At 37.0% G+C, this 26,436-nt stretch overlaps 1 long non-coding RNA gene across 1 annotated transcript in view; it reads right to left on the bottom strand.

The window, feature by feature from the left end:
• The window catches only part of LOC115215139, a 113,754-nt gene extending 90,017 nt beyond the window's left edge, over positions 1-23,737 (bottom strand). The window contains exon 1 of the long non-coding RNA XR_003881952.2: positions 23,424-23,737. This is a non-coding gene — a long non-coding RNA (uncharacterized LOC115215139). The remainder of the gene's footprint in view (positions 1-23,423) is intronic.
• Positions 23,738-26,436: the final 2,699 nt, after the last annotated feature.

Genomic DNA, 26,436 nt, shown 5'->3' on the forward strand with positions numbered 1-26,436 from the left:
TTCAAATAAAGACAGGATGGTAACTGCTACTATACCCCTTGAGGTCTGCACAACTAGGACTAACATGCAAATAACGATAAATATTCAAGAAGTTTATGGTATGTGTTGCAAAAGTTTAAGAATTATGATCATAATCAAACAGTTGCTATGTGTTTTGGATGCCTTACAGATCAATGACATATTGTTTTTTTTAAGCAGCTTTTTCAGGAAATGGTGGGAAGTTGGAAAAGAAATATTGACATCTTTTTTTTCCTTACATCTTTCAGTATTTGGTAATGTTAGGAAAACCAGATGAAAATTGTCGCTCAATAAATAATTTTGAGATATGTTAACATTTACAGAAACATTGGATCTTTTCGGTTTGAACAGCAGTTTTTTCTAGCGGTGTCATATGAAATTGTCACTCATAATTATGACCCCAGTATCGATCTATTGCATTTCTATCTGTTTTAGGGTTAGGGTTAGGGTTAGGGTTGGGGGTGGGGTGGGGGATCTTTTTTTTCTTCACAAATGTAAATAAACCCAATCTGTTTCTTACACGAGGGACATATTCATACGGCACAATGTTTTTCACCTCAATAGACGTCAGTGATTGGTTGAAATTGCAGAAATTGAAGAAAAAAAACAACAAATATCTTACAAACTATAGAATTTTCTCAATAAAGCCAAGAGAAAAAGATGTTTTATAAACACATTCTATCAGTATATGAAGTTTAAATTTTTTTAGTTACCTAGAAATTATGTTAAAAACTGCCGTTCAAACCGAAAAGGTCCCACTTTTGCTCTCAGGTGCCACACGTCTTCCAATTTCTAGCCAACAACTTCCTCCTAACATCCACAACAGACACAGTTATTACCAAAGGTGCATGAGCTCTGTCGTTGTCATTTCCCCTTATACTATAAAACTGCCAACTACTACTGCCTTCTGCATACCAACACTAACATCAAATTAACAGGAAAATAAAGCTGTAAGAAATAATGTTTTTCCTTCCGTTGATATTACACTCTCTCTTTTTTTACTCTTTTACTTGTTTCAGTCATTTGACTACGGCCATGCTGGAGCACCGCCTTTAGTCAAGTAAATCGACCCCGGGACTTATTCTTTGTAAGCCCAGTACTTATTCTATCGGTCTCTTTTGCCGAACCGCTAAGTGACGGGGACGTAAACACACCAGCATCGGTTGTCAAGCAATGCTAGGGGGACAAACACAGACACACAAACACATACATATATATATATATATATACATATATACGACAGGCTTCTTTCAGTTTCCGTCTACCAAATCCACTCACAAGGCATTGGTCGGCCCGGGGCTATAGCAGAAGACACTTGCCCAAGATGCCACGCAGTGGGACTGAACCCGGAACCATGTGGTTGGTTAGCAAGCTACTTACCACACAGCCACTCCTGCGCCTATCTCACAAAGTTTAAATAATCTAACAGTAACATAACCAGTTACATATACACACACACATATATATAGCATCTATATATATATATATATATATATATAGCTAATTAGCAGAGGTGGAGGATGTTCTGAAAGTATAGCTGCCAGCATTAAGAACAGGGTGGAGAGAGTTCAAGGAGCTACTACTTCTGTCTCAGAATGAAAGGCAGACTGTATGATGTCAGTATTTGAACTGCAATGCTTCATAGTAGTGAGATGTGCCTGCGAATGCAGAGAACCTGCAAAAACTAGAAAGGAATGAAGCAAACATTATTCACTGAATGTGCAGCGTCAGTGTGTATAAATGACAAAAGTACAAATATGTAGAGAGAAAAACTGGGTACAGGAGAAAATTGGGATCTTTTCGGTTTGAACGGCAGTTTTTAACATAATTTCTAGGTAACTAAAAAGTTTTAAACTTCGTACACTGGTAGAATGTGTTTATAAAACATCTTTTTCTCAGGAGTGGCTGTGTGGTAAGTAGCTTGTTTACCAACCACATGGTTCCGGGTTCAGTCCCACTGCGTGGAACCTTGGGCAAGTGTCTTCTACTATAGCCTCGGGCCGACCAAAGCCTTGTGAGTGGATTTGGTAGACGGAAACTGAAAGAAGCCCGTCGTATATATGTATATATATATATATGCGTGTGTGTGTTTGTGTGTCTGTGTTTGTCCCCCTAGCATTGCTTGACAACCGATGCTGGTGTGTTTATATCCCCGTTACTTAGCGGTTCGGCAAAAGAGACCGATAGAATAAGCACTGGACTTACAAAAGAATAAGTCCCGGGGTCGAGTTGCTCGATTAAAGGCGGTGCTCCAGCATGGCCGCAGTCAAATGACTGAAACAAGTAAAAGAGTAAAGAGAGAGTAGTTTGTAAGATATTTGTTGTTTTTTTCTTCAATTTCTGCAATTTCAACCAATCACTAACGTCTTTTGAGGTAAAAAACATTCTGTGTCATATGAATATGTCCCTCGTTTAAGAAACAGATTGGGTTTATTTACATTTGTGAAGAAAAAGATACCCTTCCCCCCTACCCCTAACCCTAAAATAGATTGAAATGCAATAGATCGATACTAGGGTTATAATTATGGGTGACAATTTCATATGACACCGCTAGAAAAAACTGCCGTTCAAACCGAAAAGATCCGAAAATTGTTATAATGTGCAAGAGAGAAAACTGAATTGGTTTGAACATGCAACATATAAAGATGAAGATAACTGTACAAAAAAAGACCAATCACTTACAATAAACAGAAGTTGTAGAAAAGGGAGATCTAGGAAGATGTGAGATGAGGTGATGCCAGCTGATCTCAGGATTTTGAGCCTCAGAGGAAATGACAAAGGACCAACATGATAGGAGATATGCAGTGTGTCCCTCCCACATAGGCAATCGTCCACCCCTACTCTTATTTTATTCATCTTCCACTCTCCCCCATACTCTTGCTACCTGTAACTTACCTTTCATCTGCCTATCACATGTCGCTCCTTCACTTTCCAATCAACTGTATTGTTCTGCTGCTTTTACCCTTTAGCATTTAAACTGGCCATATCTGGCCAAAAGTATTCCGCCTGTTTTATGGTCAAACTGGCCAGATCTGGTCTCTCACACCAACCCTACAATATCGTTTTAAAAATTAACAGCTACCTCATCAAAATCTCATAGCTACAAGATAATGCATGATTAATTCAAAACAATGTGGATAAAAAAGGATTAATTTTGGCAGAATAATGCGAATACTAAAGGGTTAAGTAAAGAAATTAGAACTTGTTTACTACAAACTTCACATCATCATTTGTAAACTGCCAGTCACCACCTCCTCTCCTCTGAGTTACTCCCAACTGACACACATTTATTGGCCTCCCACTCATATTTATTATTGCTCACCAACATCCCTGTTCACCTTCCATTACATATATACACATATACAAATACATGTATTCATTGCACACACAAATACACATAGATATCTATAAATACATTTATGTGTGTGTGTATGTGTGTGTGTGCATGCGTGTGTGTGTGTGTGTGTGTGTGTACACACAAATAATCAGACAAAATAACTAGCAGTAGTTTATATACACACAGACATATTTATTAAAATTTCAGACATATGGTGTTGATTTTCTTTTGCAACAAGAATCTGAATATTCCAAGCATGTAGAGTTCATTAATTTTATTCACTAGAAACTTGAAGAATTTCATACCATCTGACAAACATCCACAGCATGAAAATCAAAGAAATAGTAGGAATAAAAGAACTTCTGAATACATATACATACACACACACACACATATGTGTGTGTGTGTGTGTGTGTGTGTGTGTGTGTGTGTGGTGTGTGTGTGTGTGTGGTGTGTATAGGTACACTATTCCAAATTTAATTAAACACCATCAAAGCCTATTTTTGCCTTTGATCACCCCAGGGATGATAAAATAACTATCTGATACATATAGGGGTCAATATAAAGAAATATATACATCTCCCCTAGTAAATTTCCTGTCTTCCCTTGATTGAGATGATGACTTTTCACTGTTAAAAGATCAGCCAAAATAGCTTGCAGTATTCTATGCAACTCTTTATGTTCTTAGTTCAATTCCTGCCAGGGTTAACTTAATTTTTTTTTTTATTTCTCTAGAGTCAGTAAAATCAAGTGCCAGTCAATATTTAACTCCTCGGCTTAAAATTGCTGGCTCTGTGCCAAAATCCAAAACAATTCAGGGATGTTTCCAGAGGTGAATTATTCAAACTATAAAGCATTCCTCTCAACACAAGGCTATGATGCTCCTCCACTAGTCCTGTATTACTACTACTACTACTTAGGCAGTGAATTGGTGAAATTGTTAGTACACGGGGCAAAATGCTTAGTGGCATTTTGCTTGTTTTGGGGTTCTGAGTTCAAGTTCCACTGAGGTCAGCTTTGCCTTTTATACTTTCAGGTAGCGGCTCGGCAAAAGGGACCGATAGAATAAGTACTAGGCTTACAAAGAATAAGTCCTGGGGTCGATTTGCTCAACTAAAGGCGGTGCTCCAGCATGGCCAGTCACAAAACTGAAACAAGTAAAAGAGGATAAAATAAGTACCAGTAAAGTGCTGAGGTCAATGAAATCAACTTCTCCTCCCATTGACCAACTGTTGGACCCGTGCCAAAATTAAAAATTATTATTATTATCATTATTATAAACAGCCAATACTCGGATCTATCAAACTGACTGTATCTAGTTTCATATAAATCTTCTGTGATTTTGGCAGGAACATAAATGCTTTGCAGTATTTAAACGTTATTGTGTAACCCCAGATCAACCACGATTGAGCAGACCTATAATTAAAGGTGCTTTAAACCTGACCATAATGACTTTCTTTGTTTTGTTTTTTAAAGATTTTAGCATGTAATTTGTGGGAAATTTAGCTGTTAATTACAGAAGATAAAGTGAACACATTTTTTGTTTAGCCTTGGTCAGCCTTGACTGAACAGACATGACCATCGTATCTTTTTTTTAAGATATTAGCATATGATTTGAGGAATAATTTGGCTACCATTTCTAGCAACTTAAATGATTACATTGAGGCTTTTGGTGGTAGTTACAACAACAGTGAGCAAGGTCAATTCAAACCAAGCACAGCAGCTGTGACATCTAGTTTCATCTCACTATGCTGACCTTTACTTTCCCTCACTCTGGTGCCAATTACATAAGTACCAATAAAAACCAAGGTTCATTCAAAGACTATCTGCTCACTTTCCTCTGCTTTGTACTTCATCAAGATCATCATCACCACTATTCAGAGTCCTTATAGCATGGAACAAAATACCTTGCAGTAGTTAGTCACAGATTTTACAGTCTAAGTTCCAATTCTGCCAATGTCAGTCCTCGTCCTTTAGGATTATCAAATACTGGGTTGAATGCAATCAACCGTTACCTCCTCCCAGATTAGGAAGGGCATCCAGCCGTAGAAACATTGCCAGATCAGACTGGGCCTGGTGCAGCCTTCTGGCTTCCCAGACCCCAATTGAACCGTCCAACCCATGCTAGCATGGAAAATGGACACTAAATGATGATGATGCCAATGAAAGAAAAACTATTAATAAGATTTTGAAAATGTTTACCTTCTATCTTTTATTTGTTTCAGTCACTGGATTGTGGCCAATGTTGGGTCACCACCTTGAAAGATTTGGTCGAACAAATTGACTCCTGTACTTATATTTTAAGCCTGGTACTTATTCTATTGGTCTCTTTTGCCAAACCCCTCAGCTACAGGGATGAAAACAAACCAACACCAGTCGCCAAGCAGTGGTGGAAGACAAAAATATATAATAGATACATACATGCATGTGTGTGAGTGTGTGTATGGATAGATAGATAAATAGATAGATAGATATAGATAGATAGATAGATAGATAGATATAGATATATAGAGATATATAGATAGATATAGATAGATAGATATAGATAGATAGATAGATAGATATAGATAGATATAGATAGATATAGATAGATAGATAGATAGATATAGAGATAGATATAGATAGATGCATACATACGTGTACACACACACACATACACACAATGGGCTACTTTCAGTTTCCATATACCATATCCACTCACTAGGTTTTGGTCAGTCACAGGAAATAGTAGAAAACACTTGGCCAAGGTGCCACATAGAACCATGTGGTTGGGAAGCACTCTTCTTACCACGCAAAAGAATTTTATAAAATATTCTCCCCTTGTTCTTTTTTTTTTTTAAAATATTTAGCATTCTTCTTAATTAAAATTGAAGTTCCACTTTATATTCCTGCAAAAAAACCAGTCACTCAGATCTTTGACAACAAAAATCTCTTAAACTCTTACTCCTAAGATTTAAGGATTAATGCCACCAAATGTTTTGAATGATGACTGTTACAACATAAATAAATTATTAATTCAAGAGAGATTTTTTTTTTCAAAACACATGCACATATAGTCAATCAGTCTTTCTCTCTCCCGTTCTTTCCTAGATTATTGGTAATTCCATTTTTGTATTTTCTTTTTGTTTGGTAATATTGATTTCTTCATTAAAACTTGACATGAGACCTAATTTTGTAGGAGATAGTATAGCCAATTAATTTACTCACATCCCATTTGCCAATAATTCACAGGTATCTATTAATCCCAGAGGGATGCAAAAAAAAAAAAACAAAAAAAAAACCATCAACATCGTCATTCAAAGTTTTCCCTGCTGACATGGGTTAAACAGTTTGACAGAAGTTGGTCAGCTAAAGAGCTGCCTAAACTCCAAGACTGTTTTAGCAATGTTTCAATAGCTGGATGCCCTCCCTAATGCCAACCACTTTACAGAGTATCAATATTTATGTACCAGCTCCAGGAATGCATTTGATATGTAAATTGGGATATCCAATAACATAACACCACTGGCTGCAGTGGTTATATAACCAATAACATAACACCACTGTCTGCAGTGGTTATATAACCAATGTGTTTTGAGGTGAGAATGGATTAGATGGGTGTTGATGAAGGGGCAAAAACCCGCGAAATATGGCATGCACATTCATTACCCATTTTTATCTTCCGTCTGACATCTCAATACGAAAAGTAGCAAAAATCAGTGTTGGCTATAATTTCTATAGAATATCTGTAGAAATGACCATAACAAAACTTTACAGAATGTACTGGGTGCTTTTACATAGCACTGGTGTGGGTGCCTTTTACTCAACACCAGCATGGGTGCTTTTTACATGACACCGACATGGGTGATTTTACATGACACCAGCACCCAATAGCCTGAAGAGGGATACCTGTGTAGCTTGACGTATCTTCTCAAGTACAGTAAACTGCCAGAAGTGTCGTCCCCTTGTCATCCCCTCTGTGAGGCTCAACATTTGAAGATCCTTTCTCACTACTTCGTCCCACATTTTTCTGGGTCAACCCCTGCTCTAGAGAGGTGAGACAAGAGGCCTACTTTGTCATCACTCAACCTGATAGAAATAACAGTTGGAATACCTTGAACCATAGGTTCGCTTAGTTTGGGTTAACTTGGGGCTAAATAACAACAACTACAGCAAAATTCAAAGACATTGCCAATTCACTGCCTGCTCAAGTCAACAGAGAAACCTTTACATGGCTGCTTGACTTGCTAAAAATAGCAAACAAAACTCAGTCTCCCATATTCTGCAGTCTTTAATAAAGGGAAGACATTACATAATATAATCCTGCATAACCATAACCCTTTAGCATTTAAACCTGCCGTATCCAGCCCAAATATTTTATCTGCTTCATGTTCAAACCAGCCTGATATGGCCTCTTACACTAACCTTACAATGTCATTCTAAATATAATCCACCCCATACTGTAAAATGGTTGGAATTTGGAAGGGCATCCAGCTGTAAAAATCATGCCAAAACTGACCTTCCTTATGCAGGTGCCACGTAAAAAACACTCGGCCCACTCTGCAGAGTGGTTGGTGCTAGGAAGGGCAACCAGTCATAAAAAAACCATGCCAAAACAGACACAGAAGGCTCTAGCAATTTTAGTACACAAGCATTACATTTGACAAAGTAATCTGAATACTAAAAGATTAAAAGACGGAATAGTGATGGCTGCAATACCTTTGATTACTAATCTAATCAATCAATGAGAACCAAGGACTAAACAACAACCCCATAGCCACTACGTAACAATATTGTCAACTAGATGTAAATACCAGTGTATAAGATGCACTTTTTTTTAATCTTTAAATCATCAGCAGCATCATCATCATTTAACGCCCGTTTTCCATGCTAGCATGGGTTGGACAGTTTTGACTGAGGGCTGGCAACCAGATGACTGCACCAGGCTCCAGTCTTGATCTGGCAGAGTTTCTACAGCTGGATGCTCTTCCTAATGCCAACTATTCCAAGAATGTAGTGGGTGTTTTTTACGTGCCACCTGCACGGGGGTCAGTCAGGCGGTACTGGCAATGACCTCGCTCGAATCTTTTTACACGTGCCCACCGGCACAGGTGCCAGTGAAACAACATTGGTAACGATCACGCTCGAACGGTGCCCTTTTACGTGCCATGGGTACGGAAGCCAGTTGGCTGCTCTGGCAATGATCACGCTCGGAAGAATACCATGCACCACTCTGTAAAGTGGTTGGCATTAGGTAGGGCATCCAGCTGTAGAAACCAAACCAAAGCAGACAATGGAACTTGGTGCAGTCCCTGGCCTTGCCAGTTACTGTTAAGCCATCCAACCTATGCCAGCATGGAAAAACTGACATTAGAAAATGATGATACATTTAATGCAACCATATTATGGATAGGATATCAAATACACAAGTGTGTGATGAAACATTAAATTTGCTTTTTCTACAAAATATTTTTTCACTACAAAATGGAGTTTGTGTTCTGGGAGCATGTGCCCTTATGCACCAGCAAATATGGTTAAATGTTTTCATTGGTTACACTCAAATTTTTATAACCTACACATTCCATGAATGCAATATGGAGCCTGACATGCAGGTGTGGTTAAGAAATTTTCTGTGCTTACTACATAATGTAATTCAACTATATGGTATCTTAAGCAATCATCTTCAACTGCAGACCCTCAGGTCAGCCCAAATCTAGTGAATTAAACTCTAGAGATAGAACTATGCAGAAGGCCACTTGGGTGGTAAACATAATATTAAGCTATTAAGTTTATGATTTTTATTGGAGTCCAACTCAGACTGAAGCGTTTGGAACAGGTCTGTAGTTTCTTCCTCCTCCCACAACAATTCTCAGTCACTCGATGTTACCCTCCCTCCTTGAACTAAGCCATAAAAAAAAGGGTGCCAATACAATTTTGCATTTATGCAGAAATTTCGTTTTTCACCAAATTTCACTTTTTACATTTTCTCTATAACACTAAGCAAGCTTAACACTTTTGATACCAACCCACCTGAGACCACTCCTACTTTTACTATACAAGCCTCACTATTTTCTAATTCATGCATAATTCACACATTTACATACACATACAAAGCACAAGTATACAATAGTGAGAACTTTAGACACAGCTTATTACAGCTTCCATATCATTTTGTTTTGTGTATCCAAAACTACAACTGTCTAAACAACATCATTTGTGACCTGTCTTTCTGTTAATTTAGGGACTCCTTTAATTTTTGTTTTACTTAATTGGAACCTCATTCAATATTTAAAAAATCCTTTTATATTTTTATAATTAAATATTATTAGGACTTCTATAAAAATTGTTTATATATTTTGTGTATTGGACATATAACCATTTTACTGCATATAAACTTGACTGATCTGAAGCACAATTTTTTTGATGACCCCTGAGAAATTACCGTGGGCCCCCCAATTTACTAGATTGCATTTGTGGACCTTCAAAAATCTTATTTGGACCCTGGGGGTTCATACAAACCCCGAATGAGAATCCCTAGTTTAGAGTGGTTTTCTACTCATCATCTTATATATTGAACTTGTTTGATATACCATAATTACAACCATTTTAACAAGAAGCAATCAGACCTATGGTCAAAGGAGTCTCGTCCTGTTTGCTCTTCAGACATATGTTTATCTACAATTTCATTATTCAATGTATCCTTCCTGGTTCACAACTAGTGTCCAGATCACCCACCAAGGGTCCATATTAAGGTTTTTGTGGGTCCACGTACGAAATAGTAAACTGAGGATCCACAATAATGTTTAAGGACTTCTGAAAAAATTTTGATTTATATGTATGTATTGGTATGTATTGCAAGAAATAGCTAAGTTTCTTTCTCTAACATTTTACTCAGCTCAACCGACACAAAGGAATGTGTGAAAAACAAAATAGGAATTTTGAAAGAAGTTTCTATAAAACTAGTTTTTAAACATTGGATGGCTATGGGGGGGGGGCACCAGAATAAAATAGTAATCAAAGGGGGTCCAAAGATAAAAATGGTTGAGAATCCCTGCTTTAGCATTTAGCAAATATTCTTCCAGTTTTATTTTCAAACCACAATGTCAATCTAAAAATAAACAATCATATCATTAAAATCTCAAAGCTATGAGACAATGCATGAGTAATTCAAAATAACGTGAATATAACTATATAAGCACTAGCATTATGACCCGACATTGCCAGGTCATAGTGCTAGAGCATGCATATGCAGCTGCGTGCGTGTGCACATACACGCAAGTACTGTCCAAATCTCCAACCACTCACATACAGCTAGCTGGCATTCAATTGGCGTATCAAGTTTCAGGCATTTTGATAGGGTTTTTGATAGAAAATTCACAAAAAAGTCACTTCTATTGATTTTTTAATGGCTTTGCAGGGTGACTGGGGAAATGTAAAGATGTGCACGCCCACCCTTGGACGGTTTTGAATGACCATAGAAAGTGCGAGCCCTCTAACTGAAAAATTGTGGATTTGTATAAAGGACACACACGCAGACATTTTGCCATTTATATATATAGAGAAATTATATTTGACTAGCAGTATCGCCCGGCGTTGCTCGGGTTTGTAAGGGAAATAATTATATAAGCATTTTTAGAGATGTAAAGTATAATAGCCATCTCAATATGGCTAACCACAAAGAGGGAGGGGTGTTACTGTAGCTTTTTACGTTCTGAGATTTAATAATAAATTTAAGAGAGTTACTTCCCTTATATATGTCAAAAATGGATTAAAAATGGAAAAAATTGATGGTAAATTTTTTTTTAAATCGTAGACTCATCGTAGACGCGCGCTAATACCCAGACGGTCTCGATATGAATCACGACTATAAGATACCCGGTTTTGGTTAAACTGCACCGCAAAATGTGGGAGTAGTTAGGAATCTAAATCGTAGGAGACAGACACACAACCTCACTTTTATATATAAAGATTTCCTCTATTTACATAATATTGAGGTCTCTTTCTTTCTTTTGTTATCTTACGGTTTTTACCAATATACATATATATATATAAATATATATATAGTTACAGAGATGTACTTGCATAGCAAGTGACTTGGTCTGAGATCGTGTGCTGGAACGAAAACAGTTGCAGCGTTGAAGGTGTTTATAAGCCATTTAAGAAACACACAAAAACCGTTAGATTCACTTCAACATTTAAATTTAATTTGTCAAAATATTTTCGTCGCTTTGAGACCGCGACCCGTTAGCACGATATTTTCGTCAGTGAACAGGTCGCGGTCGCAAAGCGACGAAAATATTTTGGCAAATTAAATTTAAATGTTGAAGTGAATGTAACGGTTTTTGTGTGTTTCTTAAATGGCTTACAAACACCTTCCACGCTGCAATATATATATACACACATATATATATATGTATGTATGTATGTATGTGTGTGTGTATATGTGTATGCATGTATGTGTGTGTGTGTGCGTGTCTGTGCTTGTGATTGTCGTCCACCACTGCTTGACAACGAATGTTGGTTTGTTTACATCCCTGTCACCTAGTGGTTTGACAAAGGAAACAGAGAGAATAAGTACAATGCTTACAAAAATAAAACTGGAGTTGATTCATTAAACTACAATTCTTCAAGGCATTGCCCCAGCATGGCCACAGACCAATGGCTGGAAAAAGCAGAAGAATAAAAGAATACATTCTCTGCTTTGGTCTTATGTTCAAGGCATGAGAAAGCTTGAGTTTAGATGAGAAGGCCTAACAGACCTGGTAGAAATAGCAGCCAAATCTCCCTCAAATCACACCTTACTGTCTTATGTATGTATATATATATGAGCCAATGAGGGGGACCTCTACATGGTAGCTAGACCTGGTAGAAATAGCAGCCAAATTTCCCCCAAATCACACCTTACTGTCTTATCTATGTATATATGTATGTATGAGCCTATGAGGGAGACCCCTACATGGCAGGTAGACATGGTAGAAATAGCAGCCAAATCTCACTCAAATCACACCTTACTGTCTTATCTTTCTGCTACTTGGATATAGGTCTTATATTCGTTGTAAAAAACTTTCCTGTCACACACTCACGCACACGCACACACACACACACACACGCACCCTCACACACACACACACGCGCGCACACACACACACACTCACGTTAGCTTACAATTTTATTTATATATTTGCGTGTCTATGTGTGGAAAGAGGAAGTGGGAGGCAGAGTGAAAGAATCACTCACTACAGTAAGTGAATTACTTTCATTTTATTCGTTGCCCACTGTGTGTGTGCGTTTGCGTGTGGTGTAAACCAGACTAAGAAAAGCATTTGACACACACACCAGAATGTGAGTTTTCTGTAAATTTTGCTTAATTGGAGTTTAAATTTTAAAAACTGGACCTGGCATGACGCGATGCATTGTACTCTTAAAAATGCTAGGTAAATTGTAATTGAAGAAATCCTATATTGTAGATTTCTATAACTCCCAAAGGGAGGCAGATAAAATCTGCCTTTTATAATAAGAGTTATATATATATATATACTAGCAGTATCGCCCGGCGTTGCTCGGGTTTGTAAGGGAAATAACTATATTAGCATTTTTAGAGAGTTATAGCCCAAAAATAGCAAAAAATGCATTAAAAATGGAAAAAATATGATGGTAAATTTTTTTTTAAATCGTTGACTCATCGTAGACATTTTTAGAGAGTTACTTCCCTTATATAATAGCGAAAAAATGCATTAAAATGGAAAAAAAACGATGGTAAATTTTTTTTTAAATCGTAGACTCATGTAGACGCTTTCTTAGCCATTTCTGTTTTGGTGTCTTCAAGCCATGAAGTCGTTGTTCTAAAAGAACGCTGGTCTCCTTGACAACGCATTACGACGTTGATTTCCTTACACTCCCTTCCCCACAGGTGCAGGTGTGAGCGTGGACACCAACTCCGCCGCCATCGACACACGAAAAATTATGCATTAAAATGGAATAAAAAATGATGTTAAATTATTTTTAAAATCGTAGACTCATCGTAGACGCGCGCTAATATTCAGACGGGCTCAATATGAATCACGACTATAAGCTACCCGAATTTGGTTAAACTGCACCGCAAAATGTGGGAGTAGTTAGGAATCTAAATCGAAGGGGACAGACACTCACACAACTACAGTTTTATATATATAGATATACATAGCGCGGTAGTGGTGAGATGTGACAGCAAAGAAAAGCATACATTCACTCTCTGCATGCAATTAGACTCGGAAAGTTCGTGAGGAACCCATTGACCCAATTTGCTGACTTTTCCGATAGCACACAGGTCTCAATGAATGGTTGAATGACCAAATCCAAGCTTCTCTGCTAGTTCCTCAACAGTTACGATGAGATTTTGTTCCACCAGGGTTTTCAGGATGTCCTTGTCGAGTTCTACAGATCTTTCAGGATGAGGCTCGTCTTCTAGGCTGTAGTTTATGGCTCGGAATTTCTGGAACCACCATTGACACTGCCTTACGCTTATTGTCCAATCCCTATATACTGCATTAATATTTCTTGTACTTTCCGTTGCGTTGTTGTCTTTATTGAACTCATAAAGCAAAATATGCCAAATATGCTCCTTTGTTACTTCCAATATAGCTTTGAAAAAAATAGCTGTTAAAATCGAAATGCACTCTTCAAAACTTGCACTATGAATAAGGACAAGATAAAACTACTACCTGCTTTTATAGCAAGTTAATATAAGTAGTTTATCCCATTCCCCTCTGACTTTTAGTTCAAGCTGTTGAAAAAACCGCATTATTATATATATATATACATACATACATACATACATATACACACACACTCTCTCTCTCACACACATGCACACATTTATATTCTGTTATTCTTTTATATGTTTCAGCCTTGAGGTTGTGGCCATGCTGGATCATGTGTGTGTGTGTGTGTCTATCTGTCTGTCTGTCTGTATGTATATATGTATATGTGTGAACAATAATATTTTCAACAGATGTGTTGCAAATGTATCTGATTGTTCTCAAGCTTCAATACTGTGTGTGTGTGTATGTATGTATGTATATGTATGTATGTATGTGTGTGTGTATGTGTGTGTGTGTATGTATGTATGTGTGTGTATGTGTGTGTGTATGTATGTGTGTGTGTATGTATGTGTGTGTGTATGTATGTGTGTGTGTATGTATGTGTGTATGTATGTGTGTATGTATGTATGTGTGTATGTATGTATGTATGTATGTATGTATGAGTGTATGTTTACTTTATTACTAACACAAGCCACTATGGTTATTTAATGTAAAGTCTTCCTCAAATCACTCTCTCTGGCTATTTACTCTCTTCCAAGAACATTTTCACTCACTCTTATGTGTTAGCTTCCCATACATTTTACTCATGTATCTATCAGCGTGATAGACAGAAACAAATATTACATCTAGTTTCACTTTATTCGTCGCACACTGTGTGTGTGCGTTTGCGTGTGTTGTAAACCAGACTAAGAAAAGCATTTGACACACACACCAGAATGTGAGTTTTCTGTAAATTTTGCTTAATTGGAGTTTAAATTTTAAAAAGTGGACCTGGCATGATGCGATGCATTCTACTCTTAAAAATGCTAGGTAAATTGTAATTGAAGAAATCCTATATTGTAGATTTCTATAACTCCCAAAGGGAGGCAGATAAAATCTGCCTTTTATAATAAGAGATAGAGTAATCTGAATGCTAAAGAGCTAATAAAATGTAATATGAGGGACATTTGGCTGCTATGTAAAGATTCTTTCAATGTCTCACAAAGGAGATAGTAATAAAAGGAAGTGTGAAAATGGAGATAACAAGTGAAAGCTTTGTCCAAAAGTTTCTGGGGTATTAATATATACAGAGGTATTAACTGAAATGCCCTACTTCTGTACATAGAAACATAGCTAATGGTCTAAACAAAAGTACCACTCCTAGAGGTATGACTATCAACCTGAACAGCCATGTCACCCATTGTAATACACAGCTGTCACCCAATATCTCTCTGCGGTATCAGTACAGACCTCAGCAGTTGTGTTATGCACAGAAGCATGACTACACCCTAACAATTGTGCAACTCAAAATAATATTTGATTTGAAGCATGGCTGCATGATTAACAAGCTTTATCCCAACCATCTAATATGAGGTGTGGCTGTAAGGCAAGACGTTTGCTTTCCAACCTCATGTTTTTGGGGTTCACCCACATTGCATGGCACCTCAAGTAAGTGTCTTTTACTATAGCCCTGGGTCAATCAAAGCTTTGTGAGTGAATCTGGTGGATAGAAACTGAAAGAAGCCCATTGTTCAGAAGTGTGTGTGTGTATGTGTGCATGCATGTGTATGTATGTGTGTGTGTGTGTGCATGCATGTGTATGTATGTGCGTGTGTGTGTGTATCTGTGTGTGTCTGTGCCCTTGTCAAGACATGTAAAGGAGCGTTGTTGTCATTATAAGTGTTGTTGGTTCATTTCCAGTCTTCCATGAAAAAAAAGCATCTAAGGGTGAAAATATTACCTTTCTTGGAAACAGGTGATAGTTGGCAACAGGAAGAGCACTCAGCCGTAAAAAAATCTGTCACAACAAATTCCATGCGATCCATGCAAGCATGGAAAAGTGGATGCTAAATTATGATGATGATGATAGAGGAAGGACCAGCCAAACAGTGACTGAAGTATAAGAGTATACTTCAAACAAATTCCATGAGTAGCATGCTAGTATCAAAAGACCATTTGAAGAATGTGGCGTTCAGTTTGAGAAATTATCAGATTCATCATCATCGTTTAGCGTCTGCTTTCCATGCTGACATGGGTTGGACGGTTCAACTGGGGTCTGGGAAGCCAGAAGGCTGCACCAGGCCCCGTCCGATCTGGCAATGTTTCTACGGCTGGATGCCCTTCCTAATGCCAACCACTCCGTGAGTGTAGTGGGTGCTTTTTACGTGCCTAGTAGCATAATGGTTTAAGCCTAACATGGATTATTTCTTTGTAAGAAGTCAGCCCATGAGACATGGTACATCGTCAAGCAGACCATACTACTAAAAAAATTCAAGGTAATTTTTTGTGAAGCATGCCATTTAGAAAGTCCTGCAGTCTGCAATTTGCCTGTGACCGACCTAAGCTAACCAAAAAGGAGGTAATCGCTTTTGTGAATTTCTTTTCTTGGGATGTGTAATGTCTGTGTTTTGATGCTGGTTCCCTGACATAAAACTGACAGAGATGAAAAAGCACTCCGAAGTTTTTTTGGTTTTTTTTTCCCCTTTTATGCAAGATCATTCCAGCAGCATGAAAATGTCATGATAGAGATAAGTAGTTCATTCCGAAGCCAAAATATAGGACTCAACATGTCAGATTCATTCATCATTTATTACAATATCTGACTGCCTCCTATTACATAAATCACCGTGTGACAATGCTAAACATAAAACAGAGAATTCAAATTGCTTTTTGTTTCTGCCCAAGTTGTCAAGCAAAATAGAACACTAAAACAATGGCATCTCTGGATATATTTAAACTATTCAGTGTAGTTAAATATTGATTCAATCTGAAGTAAAAGAAATGTTTTCGAAATAGGTGGTGCAAGCATGGCTGTGTGGTTAAGACATTTGCTTTGCAACTAACTAGAGCTGGGTTCAATCCCACTATGCAGCACTTTGGATAAGTGTCTTCTATCCTAGCTCAGGTTACCACTACCTTGTAAATGAAATTTGAAAGAAGGAAACTGTATGATAGACCATCATAAACATGCTCTTTATACCACATGTGTGTTATTAAGGCATCCAGTTGTAAAAACAACACCTCAAGCAATATGAAAAATCTTTTAATTTATTAAAACCAACCTGAGAAGCATACCTATAAATATGTTAGTAACGAACTTCAAGAATGACAACTTAACATCAGGAAGATAGTAGCATTTCAAATCACAAAAGCTGCACCATTGCAATTGATGGAGTGTCATTTCTGATTTGATTTCTGGGTGAAAAAATGCACACAATAACCACCTAGAGAGTAAATCGAATGATACAGAGAGGTGCCACACCCAATAGCAGTGTCAGTGTCAACTGCTACAAAATAAAGGAGATACCTAAGAGAAAGAAGTTATAGCAGCATGAAACCGTTGGTTCAAGCTATAAAGGTTACAGCACAAGTTATCTGAAGTAGAGTAAACCTAAACGAGAAATAGTTTTGGCAGAAGTACCACAGATATACAATTTTCCTAGTGAGACAACTGCAAATTGAAACACTTGACTAGGACTATTCCTAACATCCATTAACCCTTTTGTTACTGTATTTATTTTGAGATTCTCTGTGTTTCTTTCGATTACTTTAAATAAAACAAAGAATTTAGTAAAATAACTTAGTTATCATTCAGCTAGTGTTAGGAACATAAATTGTGACTAAGGTTTGGTGGAAAATTTTAATTCAAAACTTATGAAAACAAGACATTTGTATTCAGAGCCAGAGCCGGTTTCAGCTGGGTTGGTAACGAAAGGGTTAACTAGGAGAAAGTCTTTGACAGAATGCCATGCTCAGCAATTTTGTGGTCACTTAGGAAACTTGATGGGCAAATGGCTTGTAAGGACTGTACAAGCTATGTACAACGATGCATTAAATAAAGCGAAAGCCAAGGAATTCAGCAACAGATTTAGAATGAAGGGAGGAGACAAAACTCCTATTCATCGAAGTCTGACAAGCCTTTATAAAGGATTTAAGACCAGCTGCCCAAGGAAACCTCTGTATTCTGATTATATAGTCTGCTTAGTTGAATCTAGAGTAGATTGAAGAAATTTCGGGCATAAAAGCTAAACCTGGAATCAAGAGCAAAGACTAATGTATAAGTAGGAAAGATGGAAAGATCCCAGTACTGTCAGGAAAATGGCTGTATTTAACGATGACAGTGACATGTAAAAAGCACCAACTGATCGTGACCATTTGCCAGCCTCCTCTGGCACCTGTGCTGGTAGCACATAAAAAGCACCCACCACACTCACGGAGTGGTTGGCGTTAGGAAGGGCATCCAGCTGTAGAAACACTGCCAGATCAGACTGGAGCAGCCTCCTGGCTTCCCAGGTGCCCGTCGAACCATCCAACCCATGCTAGCATGGAAAACAGACGTTAAACGATGATGATGATGATGAAAGAAGCATAAACTCCATATGTTGAATTCAATGTAAGCTAGTGATACACAAGAGATGGAATAGAATTACAAGCAGGCTAACTGAGGTGAGCTTGATATGGAACAGATGCTCTGGAGCAATATGTACTATGAGCACACTGTAACAGATTCTCTCAAAGGCCCAGGTGACTCACAAGTAGAAGTCAATAGCTTCTGTTATAAAGGAGTTACAAATTAGCAAAGGACATAATTGCACAAAAAGTATGGTAGCTAGGTTTAAGTGCAAGCTGGGAAAAGCTTAGCAGCTATTACTACACCATCGCTCGACTCAGTTGCCATTTGGTAATTGTGGCACATCCTCTAGAGCAGTGCTACTCAAAGTGATGGTCTGCAAACCGGTGCTGGCCCACGAGCCATCAGCTGCTGGTACACGGCGAGTTTCCAGAAAAGAAAGAAACATTGTAAAATGCTTATGTAATATTGTATTATTTGTTTACAAAATAAATATAAGATAAAAAAAAAATTATCAACTTTTATTATATTCATTATATATATTACGGAGATGTACTTGCATAGCGAGTGACTTGATCTGAGATCGTATGCTGGAACGAAAATAATTGCAGCATGGAAGGTGTTTATAAGCAATTTAAGAAACACACAAAACGTTAGATTCACTTCAACATTTAAATTTAATTTCATCATCATCATCATCGTCGTTTAGTGTCTGCTTTTCATGCTAGCATGGGTTGGACGGTTCAACTGGGGTCTGGGAAGCCAGAAGGCTGCACCAGGCCCAGTCTGATCTGGCAATGTTTCTACGGCTGGATGCCCTTCCTAACGCCAACCACTCCATTTGTCAAAATATTTTCGTCACTTTGAGACCGCGACCTGTTCACTGACAAAACTTCGTGCTGCATCAATTATATATATTGTATATTATATATATTATATATATTTTTCCGGTATAAATAAATATTACTAAGAAATATTACCTGTCCCTGGCACATTGGGCAAGAAAAACTGCCAATGTACCACATCAGTTAGTTTGAGAAGCACTGCTCTAGAAGCAAAGATAATATTAATAAATCAAAAATGTATGTTGTATGATATACCTGATATACCAGTATTTGTTTATGTTGCTCATGTACTCAATAAGATTCGTCTGTCACAGCAGAATTGATAGCGGTGCTGGTACCATGTAAAACGCACCCAGTATACTCTGTGGAGTGGTTGACATTAGATAAGTAAGTCATCCAGCTGTAGAAATCACACTAGAAATGACAATAGAGCCTCATGCGGCCCCTGGCCTTCACAGCTCCCGTCAAACCATCTAACCCATGCCAGCATGGAAAACGGACGTTAAATGATGGTGATGATGATATACATACCATTTCTCTTAACTTTTTTTTTGGGATCTTTTCGGTTTGAACGGCAGTTTTTCTAGCGGTGCCATATGAAATTGTCACCCATAATTATGACCCTAGTATCGATCTATTGCATTTCAATCCGTTTTAGGGTTAGCGGGTGGGGAAGGGTATCTTTTTTTCTTCACAAATGTCAATAAACCCAATCTTAAACGAAGGACATATTCATACGGCACATAATGTTGTTTACCTCAATAGACGTCATTGATTGGTTGAAATTGCAGAAAAAAAACAACAAATATCTTACAAACTATAGAATTTTCTCAATAAAGCCAAGAGAAAAAGATGTTTTATAAACACATTCTACCAGTATACGAAGTTTAAAATTTTTTAGTTACCTAGAAATTATGTTAAAAAACTGCCGTTCAAACCGAAAAGATCCACTTTTTTTTTTACTGTTTAATTTATGCAAATTACCTCAGCCATATATATACGTGTTCTACTCAGTATAGTTCCTTGGCTACTAGAGATGGGGTACGATGATCGCCATGCTAATCAAACCTAATCAAAGCAGAAACAAGGGTAAACGGTATGTCTTGAGATATACTGTTATATCCTTTTTCCTTAATGGAGAATTCTTGAAGCAAGCTTTGGTCAGGCTGAGACTATAGAAGACATTGCTGAAGGTGCCACACAGTGAGACTGAACCTAAATTATGTCGTGGGGAAGCAAACTTTTTATCACAGTCACTTTTGTGCATCGCATGTAATGTATACACATATACCAACACATTTCTAGATCTTAAATAACCAGGAAGACATTTTCTAGATCTTAAATCATCACGAAGACATTCTCCTATTATTTTATTAACAGATACTTATCTTTTAAGTATAAACTTTTCTTAAACCTTCCCTTATAACTTTTTATATCTTAAACATACACACACACCAACAGCAAGGAATCTCAACAGATGTATTTATTAGAATACATGTATGAAATACCAGGAAGCCTTCTAACAGCTGTATTGCCTTTCAAAATAATGATAAGTACTGTGTAGATCGAATTAGGATTGTACTAATTCCCTTTCTGTTGTATTCAAATGTTCGTTGTTTCAGTTTATTAAAAATGAAAATATAATTACAATTACAAACATACTACACACTTCAAAGGCAAACGGGATATTTTTTATATTATATATGTATATATCAAAAAGTACTTTTTATGTTCCTAAAGGTAGGCGAAGGTAAAGAATATGCACACCCGGTGGTTAGGGTTTAAGGGTTACGCCGAAAACTGGTGGTGTGCGTATTCTTTACCTCAGCCTTAAGGTATACATACTCATTTCAAATTTTGGCACAAGGAAAGTCAGCAATTTCGGGAGAGGGGGTAGGTAGATTATATCGACCCCAGTACCCAGCTGGTACTTATTTTAGCACCCCGGAAAGGATGAAAGGCAAAGTCGACCTCGGCGGAATTTTGAAGGCATACATATTAAAAGAAATGAGAGAAAGCAACTAAAAATGAAACGCCCCTGACCTTAATCAGTTTTAAATATTTTATATTTGCAAATTCTGAATGTAATGCGTAAAATAAAAATCGGAGAACCACATATTCCGAGAACGGCATAATTATAAAGTTAAATAAACGTGTTAAAATATCTATGCTAAGTACTCTCAAACTTTATTAATAATCGATCTCATTAGTTCGTTGATCACACTTTCAGTCCGAGTTAAATTATTCAAAGAGAAACTTTAAAAGATCCTCATTCTACAAACCTTTTGCTATTGAAAAAAAAAAAGTCTGTGAGAAAATCAAATGAAAAAAGAAAAATGTCGGTTATTGTTGTTAATGTCAGCCTTGATTGAGCAGTTACAATCGAAGGCATTTAAGTCATAACGATCTTTGTCTTCCGTCCGCGCAGTTTCTTGAAGAGTCACTTAAGAAAAATTTGGCTGCTTTTTAAGGCCACGTTCCCTAGTTTAATTGTAGTTTTTTTTATATATAGTAAAGGGAGGGAGGGATGACTGCTATTTCGACCGGGTCAAACGTCTACACACAAACTCCTTTCCTTGATCGTGGTTTCTGATTAATTGACTGCCAATTAACCGAGTCAAGCTTCCACGTACAGACACCTTCGCTTGATCCAGGTCAAACGACCACACAGAGGCTCCTTCGTTCGATCATAGCGTTTGATTAAAGGGAGATTTGGCTGCTATTTCAAACAGGTCACTAAACCGCATTAGAGGCTCTCTTGTTAGATCATGTGTGCCTATGTATATTTTGTAAGCAGTTAATTTGAAAATCTTTATTAAAATATTCTGAAAATAAGTGTGACGGTTTTAACTATGAGGCAATACTAATGTATTATGAAGTTTCCATACATACATAAAAAGGACCTTTTTAAAATCATTATTATATATCTTCGCGACACTAACTTTTCCAACGAAGTCGGGAAAGTTAAAAATGACGATGACAACAAAGTTTGCTTAGTGTCTGAAGAGTAGGACAGACACTAACCTACATTGGAAATTTATCGCTATTTATAAAAACCTACATACATATGTACATTATTAGGAAAGGGAACTGCTTAGTTCTTCAGGTGAAATCTTCCAAAACAATTTAGATAATTTGTATACACAATTTTCATGTATCATTTTCATAATGTAATTAATTAATTCTATAATATCATTAAAGCATGTGTATGTAAATGAGCGTAATTGCTTGATCCCTTCACCACATCAATCACACAAGTCCTCCAACTAGCAGCGCACTGCCTGAAATTTTTAGCTGGGCTTTCTCCAAAGCAAAACCTACATACACTAGTTTATAATAAGAAGGTCATACATTTGTTATTATAAGCTATACGTGTTTGCATGATAAAGAGTGTTTGCATATTAACTATATCTAAAATATGCAAATAAGAAGTTGCCGGAGTAGAGCAGTTAAAGAAGCGTAAAAAGAAAAAGTGCTGTAGAAAGAAAGAAAAATTTAATAAACAAAATAAACTTCCTGGTTAGTTTCATAATTAGCAGTGTACAATCTTGTTTGGAAACCTTTGATATAAAAATACAGAAAGACAGAAGAATTAAGAAATATACCCAAACTTCTAAAAGTTATGTTGATCAGTTACTACAATAAAGATACAAAAGTTTTTGTTTTTTTTATATATGTATATATACACATATATTATAATTTTACAATATATATATATTAATTACATATATTATAATTTTACAATATATATAATAATTATATATATTATTCTTTAACGGTTAAACTAAACAATATATATAGATTAATTATATATATTATACTTTTTACAAGAGTGGTGACAGTGATTTTTATCGGTCAACAGGCTGAAATTTAGAAGCCAAAGTATGATAAAATTTGTATTAACCAAAAGTAATTTTACTGTTTTTATTATAACTCGACATAAAAGAAAAACTATATATATATATATATATATATATATATATATATATATATATATATATATGACCTTAGGAGATCTCAAAAATATAAAGTTTTTGGGGAGTTTTTTTTTGTTTTTTTGTCGATTGTGAATCATAAATTATAAAGTTTTTGTGAGCTAACAAAATAAAACTTACCTTAATTTATACTCCAATAAGTTTCTAAGTTAAGGAATAACAAAGAGTTCCCGCTAACTTTTTAAAGTTGCTAAAATTATTGGTCTTCTTTAATTCCCTTAATGAAAATAGAATAGCTTTGGGTGAGATTCGGTAGTAAAGATATGCTGGTATTAAACGTCATCAAAATAATTGTAGGAGGTAAGACAAATCACAAATCACCCCACAATACATACACACGTTGATATGTATGTATCTGTTTATTTATGAGTACTTGTCAATGTGTGTGTGTGCGCGCACTATAGGTTGTATGTGGGGGTGTCATTGCTTGACAAGTTTGTGGCAGCAGTGGTGTTAAATGGGAGGATGAGGAGATATGACCACTGGGGGGGAAGGCTAGAGTGGGAGAAAGAGAGAGAGAGAGAGAAGGTGAGATTTGCAGCCAAATAGAGAGGGGGATGTAGAAGGGTGAAATAGCTTACATTGAGAAAGAAGAGGGAAGAGGAGACAAGAAGACAAATGAGGTGAGAGGTGGTGAGGTATATAGAGACAGCTGTAGAAGGGGAGGAGGGACATTGACATAGTTATAGAGCGGAGGGAAAGAAGGACAGAGGAACTTGAAGAGATTGGGAGGGGAGAGAGAAAGGAAAGAATTGAATTGGAGAGAGACAGGGAAACGTATACAACAGAGACAGAGAGGGAGGAAGGGCTAGAAGAATAGACTCAAAGACGAAGAGAGAGAGAGAGAGAGAGGGGGGAAAGTAGTGGATTGTAAAGCGAGGGAAAGGAAAGACACAAAAATGTTGGAGAACAAAAGAAAAAAGAGGTCTGAATGAAATAAATATAACGAAATATAGAGAAAGTGTATGTGTGTGTGTGTGAGGAGATAAGAGAGGGCGTGCGATAAAAAAAAGTGAAGAAGGATGAGGAGATACATAAGAGGAATAGAGTAGAGAGGAAAATTTTTTTTTCTTGAAGTTCATTGTCTTTAATAAATTGACAAGCCGTTTCAATGGTCGAGAGCAAAAATGTCTTATGTTGGACTTCAAGTACATAGGCAATGCCAGTAGAATGTTGCAGCAACTAATGTTGTAATTTTAAAGAAAGGGTATATTCTTGGAATGCCCCCCCCCCGTTCATTATTCTATCATGTTCTGATGGTCACAATTTCCACTTGTCCACTTATGGCTGTAAAGATATGTTTTATGTCTTTTCCCAGAAAATCATTTACATTTCTAAGAAACAAATATTGGTTTGTATCCACTATGAAGCAATACAGAAAAGGACATATACGAAACGTGTGAGCCTCAAATTAACCCTGAATGAGTACACCAATTACCCAAAGGTGTTCCAGTCGTGGGATCTTTTCGGTTTGAACGGCAGTTTTTAACATAATTTCTAGGTAACTAAAAAATTTTAAACTTCGTATACTGGTAGAATGTGTTTAGAAAACATCTTTTTCTCTTGGCTTTATTGAGAAAATTCTATAGTTTGTAAGATATTTGTTGTTTTTCTGCAATTTCAACCAATCACTGACGTCTATTGAGGTAAAAAGAGCATTCTGTGCCCTCGTTTAAGAAACAGATTGGGTTTATTTACATATGTGAAGAAAAAAAGATACCCTTCCCCCCACCCCTAACCCTAACCCTAAAACAGATTGAAATGCAATAGATCGATACTAAGGTCATAATTATGGGTGACAATTTCATATGACACCGCTAGAAAAAACTGCCATTCAAAAATCCCAGTCGTGATCATCCTACCTTTTTGCTTTAATTTTCAAATGCTAATATCTAGGATCACATTATCCATGTTCTTTTTATCAGATGGTAGAATGTGGTTTGAGGGAGAACTTGCAGCTATTTCTTGAAACACATAAAGGTTCTTTAGCAAAAGTATTGTTTAACCCTTAAGCATTCAGATTGTTCTTTCAAATGTAATGCTTATTTATTTGTATTATTTTTAATTAATCATGCATTATCTTGAAGATTTTAGATTTCAGTGATGTGTAGAATTTGTTTGTTCCTTCTCGAGCCATGCCTGGCTCATAAGGGCCGGTTTCCCGGTTTCCTTGGCGTATAGGTTCCCCACCTGGACGGGACGCCGGTCCATCACAGGTGAGCTGCAAGATGCAGGAGGAAAGAGTGAGAGAAAGTTGTGGCGAAAGAGTCAGCAGAAGTTCACCATTACCTTCTGCTGGATCCGCGTGGAGCTTAGATGTTTCGGTCATAAACACACACATATCGCCCAGTCTGAGATTTGAACCCATGATCCCTCGACCGTGAGTCTTCTGCTCTAACCACTGGGCTATGTGCCTCCACTGATGTGTAGAATGACAATTGTTGGGTATATGTGAGAGGCCAGATTTGGACAGTTTGATCATAGAACAGGTAAAATATTTGGACTGGATATGGCCAGGTTAAATGCTAACGAGTTAACGTCAGGCTGGCCTTGATCAAGCCAATCTATGAATCATTAGCATTCCATTTTGCAACCATCCAATTATTGGTGGATATTGGGATCCAGGACTACACTGAGTTCTTTGTCTTTTTTTTAATTCCATACATATCTGAATGTTTGATAAAAATATAAATCAACTCCAGTACTTAACTGGTACATAATTTTATCAACCTGGAAGGATGAAAGACAAAGTTGAACTCAGAAGGATTTGAAATAAGAACATTGAGAGTTGTAACTAAATACTGCTAGGTATTATGTACGGAACTTTAAAAGAGTTTGCCAATCTAGTGTTAAAGTCAGACATTTTCATTTGAAACACAGGTAGTAAAAGCAAAAGAACAATATTCTGCACCCTATGTAATCACATCTAGAGTCTCACAGGGATCTGTACTTAGACCCTTTTGTTGCATATTACTCTTTTACTTGTTTCAGTCATTTGACTGTGGCCATGCTGGAGCACCGCCTTTAGTCGAACAAATCGACCACAGGACTTATTCTTTGTAAGCCTAATACTTATTCTATCGGTTTCTTTTGCCGAACCACTAAGTTACGGGGTTGTCAAGCGATGTTGGGA

This window comes from Octopus sinensis, linkage group LG8, assembly GCF_006345805.1.
Source record: "Octopus sinensis linkage group LG8, ASM634580v1, whole genome shotgun sequence".
Lineage (NCBI taxonomy): Eukaryota > Metazoa > Mollusca > Cephalopoda > Octopoda > Octopodidae > Octopus > Octopus sinensis.